Below are 11135 nucleotides of genomic sequence, written 5' to 3' on the forward strand. Positions count from 1 at the left end.
CATCCCTTTGTCTTTAGCGTCCCCCTTCTCTCGGTTGTCATTGGGATTTTTAAAAAATTATTAGCACAAATGAACAAAAATGACTATTAACAGAGGAATTAACAGAGATGACAGGCTAACATTTAGTAAAGTCATTTTTCTGAGGCGAGAATAAAGTTGCTTTAAATACCTACCGCCTTTGGATTAGTGCTGTCACAGCATACATGTCTGTTTCATATGGTAAAACACAACCCCTCCACCTCCAGCCCATTTCTTTCTAGATTTGATTGACATCCTCCTTCTTTTCCTTTGTCTGTTTTCCATTCTGTTAGCTGTGCCTGTCAGTGTGCTAAACCAGACAGGAGCCAGCACTTTGAACAAGACCCCTGTGCCCTCACCTCACTGAATCTGCTCTCTCTCTTACAGGATGAAGGGCCACAACACCTTATTTCCACAAGTGCAGTATAAAGTACAAAGACTTCTTGCTCTGCTACATATCATGAAAGAAGGGTGGTCTCTTGATTCTGCCGGAAGAATAGCTGGAGAAGATTGGGTGACTGAGGAGAAGAAGGAACCCGGAGATTCTTGTTAGTTTTTTTAGCAAATGCCTATTTTTTTTCCTGTTTTGCTTTGGCATCTGTGGAAGAGGATTTTTGCAGAGACCAACTTTTTGCTGCTGTTTTTTAGACAAGATGGAAAACCTTTATAGACACATTATGCTCAAAGCATGCATACTGACACCGGTATATATAGACATGAACACACTCTTACCAAACACACAGCTTACCAAACACACATGCATACATAAAGACCAACACACACACACAAATATTCTCTCAGACATCCTACAGTGTACATACATGGATGTGCATATGCCAACTCAAACACACACGCGGACAGACAGACACACACACACACACACACACACAGACATATACACACACACCAGCCTGCTGCCATTTTGGTTTTCGTGCCTACACAGGTGATGTGCTCTGTGACAGGGCGAGCTCTGAGTTAAGAAGACGAGAAAAGGAGAATCCAGGAGAATTTACATGCATCATTCCTTAGGAAATAGGGACCAAAGGACTTAACGCTTTTTAAAAGAATATAAATATATACATATATATATATTTAAAAAAAAACTCTTACCTTGTAGCTGCAAGTATTACAATTTAATAGTAGTCAAAATAAATCATAAAATCAATATCCAGTGGCCTAAGTAGGAATAAAAATAAAAAGGAAATAATGTAAAGATTGAAAAAAAGACAAGGAAACGTAGTAAAGGGGCTGTTTATTTCCGGTCGCTGTTTTGCCACCAGTTAGTAGAGTAGAAAATGTAGAATAATAGAAAAGTAGATTTGCTCCTTTTTGCTGTTGTTTTTTTGAATAAAAAAATACTTGAACTTGTAAAGTAAGGGGGGAGGGATAAAAAAGAAAATATGATTCATTTTGTCTGTCCCGTCCCAGTGGGCTTTGGGGCATTGGGATCTCTCTTGGATGTTACGGTCGGGGCCGCTGGATATCTCCCTCATCATGATGTACAACTCACTCACAGCACTATCTGACAGCTATAAAGGAACTGTTTTGGAGAAGAGGGGGAAGAAGAAGAGAAAACACAGATGGACCTTCCTAGTGTCTGTGCTGGACAGGGTGCAGATATGAGAGGCTTACTTCCCACAAGCCTTTGTGTTCAAGCGACAATCCACTGTAAAAACCAAGCAAATTGGACATGGTGTGTTCTTTTCGTTTGAGCTTTTTTATTACAACAGGGAGTGTGCTATTATAAAAGGTATTAAAGAAATGCATAAAGAGAAGCTTCTGCAAAGGAGATGGACTAATGGACAAAAATTAAGGCAAGCAGAGAAGAAGATGATTGAGTTGATAGCTACTGAAACTGCCAAAAGAGTGGACTCAACAGTATAACAATGAATTGGCTCTCATGGCGTTTGAGTAAAAGTAAAAAATAGACCCATTAAAAATAACCACGTTATAGGCAAGAGGGAGAAAGAGAGAGAGGCCAGAGATATTTATGTCCGCTGAAGCCGTTCTAAAGCTCTTGTGAGATTGAGAAACATCGCCTCATCTCCCCGGCTGCAGAACAGATACAAGCAGAACTTGTTCTGAAAGACACACTAGATTTATTGATGGCAAAAGAGTGGAAGCTTTTAGAGCGCATTTAGCTTTGTCGTATATAATGTACATGCCACTGTTAACATGTCCCCTCCGCTTTTTTTTCACGTATTATACTGTATAATGAGCCTGTGGAAAAACCTACCTATCCGTCTCAACCTAACCTAACACAGTCTGAATTACAGCCATACAACAGCCATCCTTCAGCTCCTCCCTGCCAATCCATGCCTAGCAGAACACAGTGCTGAACTCTTAACTTGTCAGGCTTTGAGTTAGTGTCTACGAGCCCTTTATTTGGACCATTTTACAGTGGTGGATGCAGCTGGCCCCTCTATGAAAACCTGATCAATATGTTTGCGATGAGTCTCGAGGAAGGATAAGATGGCAAGTCATTCACTGTCCACACTTCCTCAAGTTCTCTCAGCAGAACACCAGCTCTCCCCCTCCCTCCCTCACAACTCCCTGAGAGCTGACTGAAGGCATATGGAGGGGGAGGCAGAGCTAGACAGGGAAGAGAAGGGGTGAGGAGAGTGGGAGAAGTCAACAGCCAAACCCTGATCTCTGAGCCCTACTCCACGCCTGTATGTCCAACCTCGTCTTTCTTTATCCTTTAAAGTGATGCTCCTTGGAGTTATCCCCCGGGGACCAAATCCATGCAATCAGAAGACCCCAGACCCCCCCCGTGCCAAACACCATGTATCTGTGCCGCCTAGCTTTTGGGAAATGGGATTGAAGGGTTGATAAGGGAATCACTTGGCATGTATTAGGTACCTGCTGCCTTCTGTCCAGCCTGTCTCTCTTTACCTCTGGGACTTGCTCTCCAAAGTGGAGCGGACGCATTCCAAGTCATTGACTGACTGAAAGCCCTGCCTGCCTGCATCACACAAGACACATCTACAGTACAATGACTTTCATTCTCTTTCTCTCAGCTGCTTAAAGACAATACCATGCCACTCTTTTCTGTGAGCAAAAAAGTATTGGATTTGTCTTGATTTGTGTCCCTGCTTTTTCCATGCCACATTACTGTAATGTATGTTCTGACTTTGTGTTTGTGTTCCTCTGCTATGAATAGACACTGTTCTGCCTTCCAGAACCCCAACCTAGCTGCTCATAGCCTGGTTCAGCTAGACTGAACTCTGCACTCAACAATGGTGAGTTCAGTCTGGTTTTACCAGGCTATGCTGTTCAGCTGTTCCCCTGGAACAATGTTTTCAAACCAACCTGTAGTTCAGTGTTTGGCTTCAGTAGCCTTTGATTATCTCTTCTTCCGTATTAGACATGCTATTTCACCTTTTCCTCTAATCACGTTGTAATAGTGAGGCTCTATACATTAACACCAACCAAGTGAAAAGTCATCTGCATAATCACCTGGACCAAATTACAGTGGGGATGGTCCCTTGAATGCTCTGCGATGACAGAAGGTAGATTAGAGCGAATTATGTTTGTAGCGGCTCCCTGGCAAGGATGCCGACAGCTGACCTGGCACCGATATTACCGCAGCCGTATTTATGATGGAGATGGGATCCAGGAAGCAGGATAAAACCCTCCATATCGTAGCTACTCTGGGTATTAATGTTGGATATTTGATTGCCGTGGGTATAGATTATGTTGAAAATAAGGCAAAAAACAGTAGGTTTGAAATGTTGCTCCAGGCACAAAAGCTACTGAACAATAGCAGGTTGAAATGGGTAGCAACCAACCAACTATTCCATTGAAAAATCTCAGTTCCTCCGTTGCAGCTGCCTGCCGGGTGGCCTGTGTTATTGTACTTCAGCTTTCAGCACGTAATTGTGTCTCAACAATCTCCTCAGAGGCCGCTATTTTCCACAAAATAACCTGCTCTAAAAATTTGTATTTTTCACGGCAGTATTACAGTCGGGACACCTGCAAAGCACAGAATATTGTTCAGAACTGGAGGAGCAGTATTGGTGAAGCACAGTAGTTATTTTGAATCAAAATGATGCCCATTGAAAAAACAGTGCCAGCTTTGGTCTTGGGTTGTCTCAGCTTGCCTTCAGAAACACAGTAAAAACACTCAGCCTTTAGTTGTTATGAAGTCAGCCAAACATGTAGGAACTAGGAAGCGACATGAATTCATGTGAAGTAGGTCAACATGAATGCATGTTCTTCACAGCATCCCTTTTGTGTTCATTATTTATGTAATGCTGAATTAATCAATAGGAAACCTAATGTTCCGTGAGCGATGAAATCTCCTATGCTTGTCTCTCTGCCGCTTCAAAAGCACCTCCTGCAAGACTAGTCCCATGAGCCTCACCACAAGCCCTCTGATGGCTCCTACACAAGATATATGCTGCACACCCCTATAGTCAACTTACAGCAAGGTTAGGTTCAGCCCAGGTCCAATCCCCTGCCCAGTCTTCAATTCCCTGTTTGGCTAACGTGCTACGCTCATAAAGCCTTTCTGCTGCACCAGGGAGCTGCAGAAACATGCTTGGAAGGCTAAATTAGGCAATGTTAAATCAGGGAGCTGTTTGAACGAGGGTGCTCTTATTGCTCTTACCCACAGGGGAGGATGTTATTGGTGTGACATGCAGTGAAAACAGAAATAGCTGTAGTGAAGCCAGGCTCTGGAACAACGGAAGGTTTTATTCCTTCTCTTACTGACTCCAGAAGTCTGCTAGCTCAGCCCATCTCAGCTCAGCTCTGGCCCTGTCTGGCCTTTAGTTGAGGCACAGACTGTCTGGAGAATGTGACTCGCCTTACGCAGGACTCACTGACTAACTGAAATCTACCCACTCATGTTCAGAAGATAATATTTAGATTGACATTATAGGTTATTGCTATTGTTAGTTTGACTCACTTTATGAGTCTGTTTGGAAATATGTACAATATAATATCTAACAAAAACATATTTATGGTCATGTCGATGTCAAAGGTCACTGTAATGTCTGACCATCTCATGTAAAATTAGCACCTGTAAGGCAGTTATTCACATTTCTTAACCTCTGGTTATTCTGCCACCTCTACTGGCTCTAGTTATAATGCCTTCCTAGTTTGCATTCCATAAGGTCAGTCCTCATGAGGAGTTAGAAACCTCAGAGCTCCGAGGCTGACAGAGTGGCAGGGTAACCAATCCTAGGAGCCGAAGAGGTTGACTAAGAGGCTAGATAACCAATCATCTGAGCTCTGAATCTGGAGGATGGGTTGAATAACCAATCCTAGTGGGCGAAGAGAGATCTGCCTAGCATGGCAGACCCCAGCCCCTGGGTGTAGAGAACACTCACCCTAAAATAGCAGTGATTGTCAAGGAAAGGAAGTGAAATGTAATTGACTGAAAGTGGAGAGATAATTAAAGGAACCTGTTGGACAGGAGGGAGAAATTAATGGCTCTCATTTAATAGCTGCTTTGGGAGAAGATGAGAGCTTTTCCGTCATCTCGCTTGCTAACGTGAAAAGGGGTTTTTCGCTGTGGAAATGGGATTTTAGCTGAGAGGGGAAGTGAAGTGGGTGTGGGGGTGGGGTGGGGGGGTTGAGTGGGGTAGGTGGGAGCTAAATTGAAACTCCACAAAGTCACTTCGATACTCAGGGCATCAGGCGCTATGATGTCATGATTAGTGGAGACTTTCAGAGCATTGCCTTCCCCATGGGCCATGCCTGCCTTGTCTGGCTGGGGAGAAATAGGGGCTGAGTATTCACCCAGAGGCTCAGAGAGTATAATGGGAGCTGGGGGAGCATGTTGGACCTCTGCCAGGGCAGCTGGAGGAGCCAGAGACAGGATCACACAGTCAGTCAGTCAGGGGGAGTGCTGTCTGTCATAGAAACATTAATGCCTTGGATCTATCAGGTCATCATGCAATTTTAAAAGACACTAAAAGGAAGACGTTGATCCTATCATAAACAACATAAAAAGCTGTCAATCACAGAAAAGTGTGGGATCATGTTTGACTACAAAGCTGGAGATTCAAATCAAAGTGATGGAGACAGATTTTTTTATTCCTTCATGTAAATAATTGAACACAGAAACAAATGAGTCAGGAAGTAAGAACTGTGCAGTAGAGAGGGCTGTCTATAGTAGTCGCCTGGCTGTGTGGGACATTGATGTCACTATAAAACGTATCCACAGCAGTGCAGGGAATCTTTGGAGAGGGTGGGACTTTTTAACCCTTTGGTCTTTTGGTTACTGAGTAAACATGAATGAATATGCACTATACCCTCAGCTGAACACCACCCAACATAACAGGGAGAGGATAGCAGTGATCTGATTCTAGATGATTTAGTAGGGCCTCAATTCCAGCCTGGAGCAATCCATTAATTAGATTTACACTGACACATCATGATATTTCTGACAGTTGAAAGATTGCCTGCGCACTAGCTAATTGGATTAGTCCAATCGGAGCTGATGAGACGGATAGATGTGACCTCAAAGACATGAAGAGTAGGACCGCCCCTCAGTCTGCTCCGTGCCGTGCAGAGGAGCAGGTGATAGTGACATCAGCCGTTAGATCGCTAGTTGCTAGCTAGCTAGCTTGCCACCGGGGCTGGGCGGCGCCCGCCAGTCACCGCTATACTCCACAGCTCCACGGGTAGGGGCGGAAGGGGGTGAGGGGTTGCCAGATTGGAGCTGAAAACATATTTACATATGATCCAAACCAGAACACAGGTGTATGATGAGAAAGAGAGAGGATTGGCCAGGTGAGCCGGATGCACTGATACCAGAATGATCTCCCTGCCTCTGTGGCCTGCCCCTGCCTCTGCTCTCCCTACGGCCCGAGTACACAGCTGCCTGCGGTACTCCTGTACATATTACATAGCTTATTTTTTAATTCTGTTAAGCCTTCTTTATAGACGACTGTACAATAAATCATGTGGGGAAAAAAAGAAAGAAATAGTTAATATATTTCACTGACTACGAGAAGGAAACTATGAAATAATTTATCAAAAACAGTAGAGAAAAAAATGTTTTATTTCTTGTATATTGAAGCGGTGGTGTTAAAATGGATTTTATATTCATGTTGGTAAATGGTTCATTTTTTTCCATTCTCTTTTGTTTTCTGTTTTATTATCTGCTGAAGCTGGGATAGCTCCATTGTCACAAGGTTTATTCTGATATGCTTTGAAGACACATGTTGAAGGGACGTTTTGCTGCACGATCCCTGTATGGAATTACTTGGAAATGGGCAAGTTTAAAGATATGTTGTTGACAGAAAGCGCTTATATTCAGGACAAGAATTAAGAAACTGGACTGTAAAGGATAATGAAAGGTCATGTGGATTCATAAAGATGAATCCATTGCACAACTCAATTTCAAGAGAACGCATCGGCTGTAAGTAATTGCATGTTCAAAAGGATTTCATTGTAGCCCTTCTGTTCTTTTGGAAAACCTCAGAACATTTGTTGTCAGATTTGTTTTGAAAAATAAGCTGTAATTTACCATGACCATTGTCTTTTGGCTGTACATTTTTCTTTTGTTTGATCATTTCTTTCTTCATCTTGAATTCTGTTCTTTTATAGAAGAAGAATCAGAGACATCTCTTTTATTTTCATCTTCTCTGCATGCAGGAAGTTTCTCTCAGACATAATTTCTTAAGAGCTATTTCAACATTATTGGACTATCTTGTATATAATAACTGTGGTTGACTACAACACCACTGAAGAAAATGTGCCAATAACAGATTGAAAGTTCCACCACTGTTTTGGTCTAGTCAGGCCAACCCATGGCCTAGACACCAAACTGATCCGAAGAGGGAAGTCTGCCTTAAAATACATTAATTCTCTCTGACAGTACTACCTGTAAAAACGTATCACATACATTGTATTCTGGGGATGCCAATGCTATTTATTTTCCATTGTTCATAAACATGCTCTGGTTTTTCCTTGCAGAGATGATGAGTTTCTGTTTAATTGAAATGCAGCTGTCAGTTGTAAAGATTGCCTTGTGTCAGTTTTGCCTCAATCCCACTTCTGACACCAATAAGGACGGGGTCATTCAGTATAGTTCCATTTCCATTGGTTATATGGACCAAATGTTACCACATGAAACCAACAGAGCAGAGTTGCCCTAATCAAACATGAAATTAGAGCCTTTGTGCAACCATTCAGATATAAAGGAAAGTGAAAATCATCCGCTGTACTTTGCTCCATGAAACATTACATTCCCAGCTTCGCTCTCTCATTTCATCCACTTGATTTTACTTTTGTCAGACAAATAAAAAATGTAATTTTATGTAATTTATCATAATTTATTTTAGGTACTTATTAGTTGATTTATTTATGATATTTTAGTTGAATTATATAATTGTATATCTTTCTCATTTTTACTTTAACAAAGTTAGTTTATTATCTTTATTTTCTCGAAACAGAACTGTAATTTGACTTAGTGTTGGCACGGGTCTGTTTTTCCCTAATTCGGGGTGGTTTCTCCCATAGTGCTCCTGAACTGTAGTTCTCTAGTTCATTATATTCTGCTTAGACTAAAATAAAGCACAGTCCTGTAGAAGATTGAGCCTGCATTGTCCTTCTTTTATTGATTCAATCATTTACAGTCAACTAAAGTCTGCTGAACTTGGAAGAGCATGCCATGACATGGCCTTGGTTTGTATAGCTGTAAAACTTATTGTGGTGCCTTTTGTCATTTGATATATACGTAGAATGCATTTAGAATGTGTCATTGTATTAATTGAGATAATAGTGCTAACCATATCTGAATACCAAATTAGATGAGAAGGTTAGTAGAAAATCGTTTAAAAAGGGTGAATAATGCATAATAAATGGGACGGAGATTGGGAGTGGGAGGGGAATAAATTGTGAATTGATTAACCTGAAATGGATATTCCATCTACCGCTGAGGTGTTACAGTTGAAACAAAAACCAGGTGCACTAAGGATGTTTGTGGGATTTTATATAATGAACACGAATTCAGAGGACAGAAATGATTAAATATTAAAGCATTAGATCTATCACTAAAAGCTTTGGTCATACAAAAGTTATACTTAAATCCGAACTAGTTCTCTAGCAAATTAGTAAGATTGTCTCACCCCACGTTCAAGAATGGCCTTTTCCCCTTTATTGAGATTACATCCTCTCACTTTCAGTTATTTGAAAAGGAAATCATCTCCCAAATATCACTATTTCTAAACAAGCCATAGAAAGTTGGTTGCAATTTCAATTTAATCCTCCAGAAACTACAGAACAAATAATGCAACAAATATTGTGGTTAAACTCAAATGATATCATAGGTAGAACTGGTGGAGCACATGCAGCTAACAAAAACATATGGAAATGTCTGCTCTTCCCAAAATTACAACCAAATAATTGCAGCATTACCGCAAAAATGGAAGAGGAAAGTGTAAAGGGGAAAAAGTAAGGAACTTGTCTGTCGGCCCTGCATTAAAGACCATAATTGGTTAAAGAAAATTGTGATAAATAAAAAAGTATACCAGTTTCATTTAAGGACCAAAGGATTGACAGCTATCCCATATTGATTGCAAAATAGTTGGGAAGAGATTTTTGATGTACCGATTCCATGGCAAATGGATTATTTACATTACATTTTAGTCATTTAGCAGACGCTCTTATCCAGAGCGACTTACAGTTAGTGAGTGCATACATTTTCATACTGGTCCCCCTTGGAAATCGAACCCACAACCATGGCGTTGCAAACGCCATGCTCTACCAACTGAGCTACACAGGACATTTACCTGGAGCTAACCCTGCAAATAGCACTACTGGGTGATCTGAAAAGTCATAGTCAATCGATCAATAATATAAGAATACTTTTAGCAAAAAAAATATTTTCAATTTACAATCTGTAGAAACAAGGAGAATAGAAGATTTCAGAACTTTTGTGAAACATCACACTACGGTTGAGAAATATATGGCAAGTAGAAATCCAATATGGATGGTGTTAAGAGATAGATGGGAGGGGTTGAATGGAGCTGACGTTTGGGACTAATAACAACTAATAACAACAAAATAACTAATGTAAAACATACTGTGTCCATAATAAGTATATAGGTTGAGAACTTTTGTGAAAAAGAGCACAGTTTGGGGGATATGGCATGCAGAGAGAGGCATATCAGATGGACATCATGAAAATGATCGGAGAGGTTGAGGGTAGAGAAAGTTCAGGAGTAAAAACTAGCAAAATATAATGATTGTAAAATTGACTGTGTCCATAAAATGTATATAGTATGTATAAGCTGGAAGTAGAGGCCTAAGCGTTGTTGTGCAATAGTTTACTCCAATTAGGGGAGGGGTGGTGGGGTTGGAAAGTAATAAAGAAAAAAAAAGGGGGAAAAAGGATGTGTATATATATGTATTTATATGTATGTATGTGTATATGTATGTATGTGTATGTGTGTATGTATGTATGTATGTATGTACAGTGGGGGAAAAAAGTATTTAGTCAGCCACCAATTGTGCAAGTTCTCCCACTTAAAAAGATGAGAGAGGCCTGTAATTTTCATCATAGGTACACGTCAACTATGACAGACAAATTGAGAATTTTTTTTCCAGAAAATCACATTGTAGGATTTTTAATGAATTTATTTGCAAATTATGGTGGAAAATAAGTATTTGGTCAATAACTAAAGTTTCTCAATACTTTGTTATATACCCTTTGTTGGCAATGACACAGGTCAAACGTTTTCTGTAAGTCTTCACAAGGTTTTCACACACTGTTGCTGGTATTTTGGCCCATTCCTCCATGCAGATCTCCTCTAGAGCAGTGATGTTTTGGGGCTGTCGCTGGGCAACACGGACTTTCAACTCCCTCCAAAGATTTTCTATGGGGTAAAGATCTGGAGAATGGCTAGGCCACTCCAGGACCTTGAAATGCTTCTTACGAAGCCACTCCTACGTTGCCCGGGCGGTGTGTTTGGGATCATTGTCATGCTGAAAGACCCAGCCACGTTTAATCTTCAATGCCCTTGCTGATGGAAGGAGGTTTTCACTCAAAATCTCACGATACATGGCCCCATTAATTCTTTCCTTTACACGGATCAGTCGTCCTGGTCCCTTTGCAAAAAAAAAGCCCCAAAGCATGATGTTTCCACCCCCATGCTTCA

General features: G+C 41.0%; 1 protein-coding gene across 23 annotated transcripts in view; it reads left to right on the plus strand.

Moving 5' to 3' along the window:
• The window catches only part of celf6 (CUGBP Elav-like family member 6), a 157638-nt gene extending 152404 nt beyond the window's left edge, over positions 1-5234 (plus strand). For all 23 annotated transcript variants that reach the window (XM_045214685.1, XM_045214690.1, XM_045214687.1 and 20 more), the window contains one exon: positions 406-5234. The gene's annotated coding sequence lies outside the window, so the exon portion shown is untranslated. The remainder of the gene's footprint in view (positions 1-405) is intronic.
• Positions 5235-11135: the final 5901 nt, after the last annotated feature.

This window comes from Coregonus clupeaformis, unplaced genomic scaffold (genome assembly GCF_020615455.1).
Source record: "Coregonus clupeaformis isolate EN_2021a unplaced genomic scaffold, ASM2061545v1 scaf0296, whole genome shotgun sequence".
NCBI lineage: Eukaryota > Metazoa > Chordata > Actinopteri > Salmoniformes > Salmonidae > Coregonus > Coregonus clupeaformis.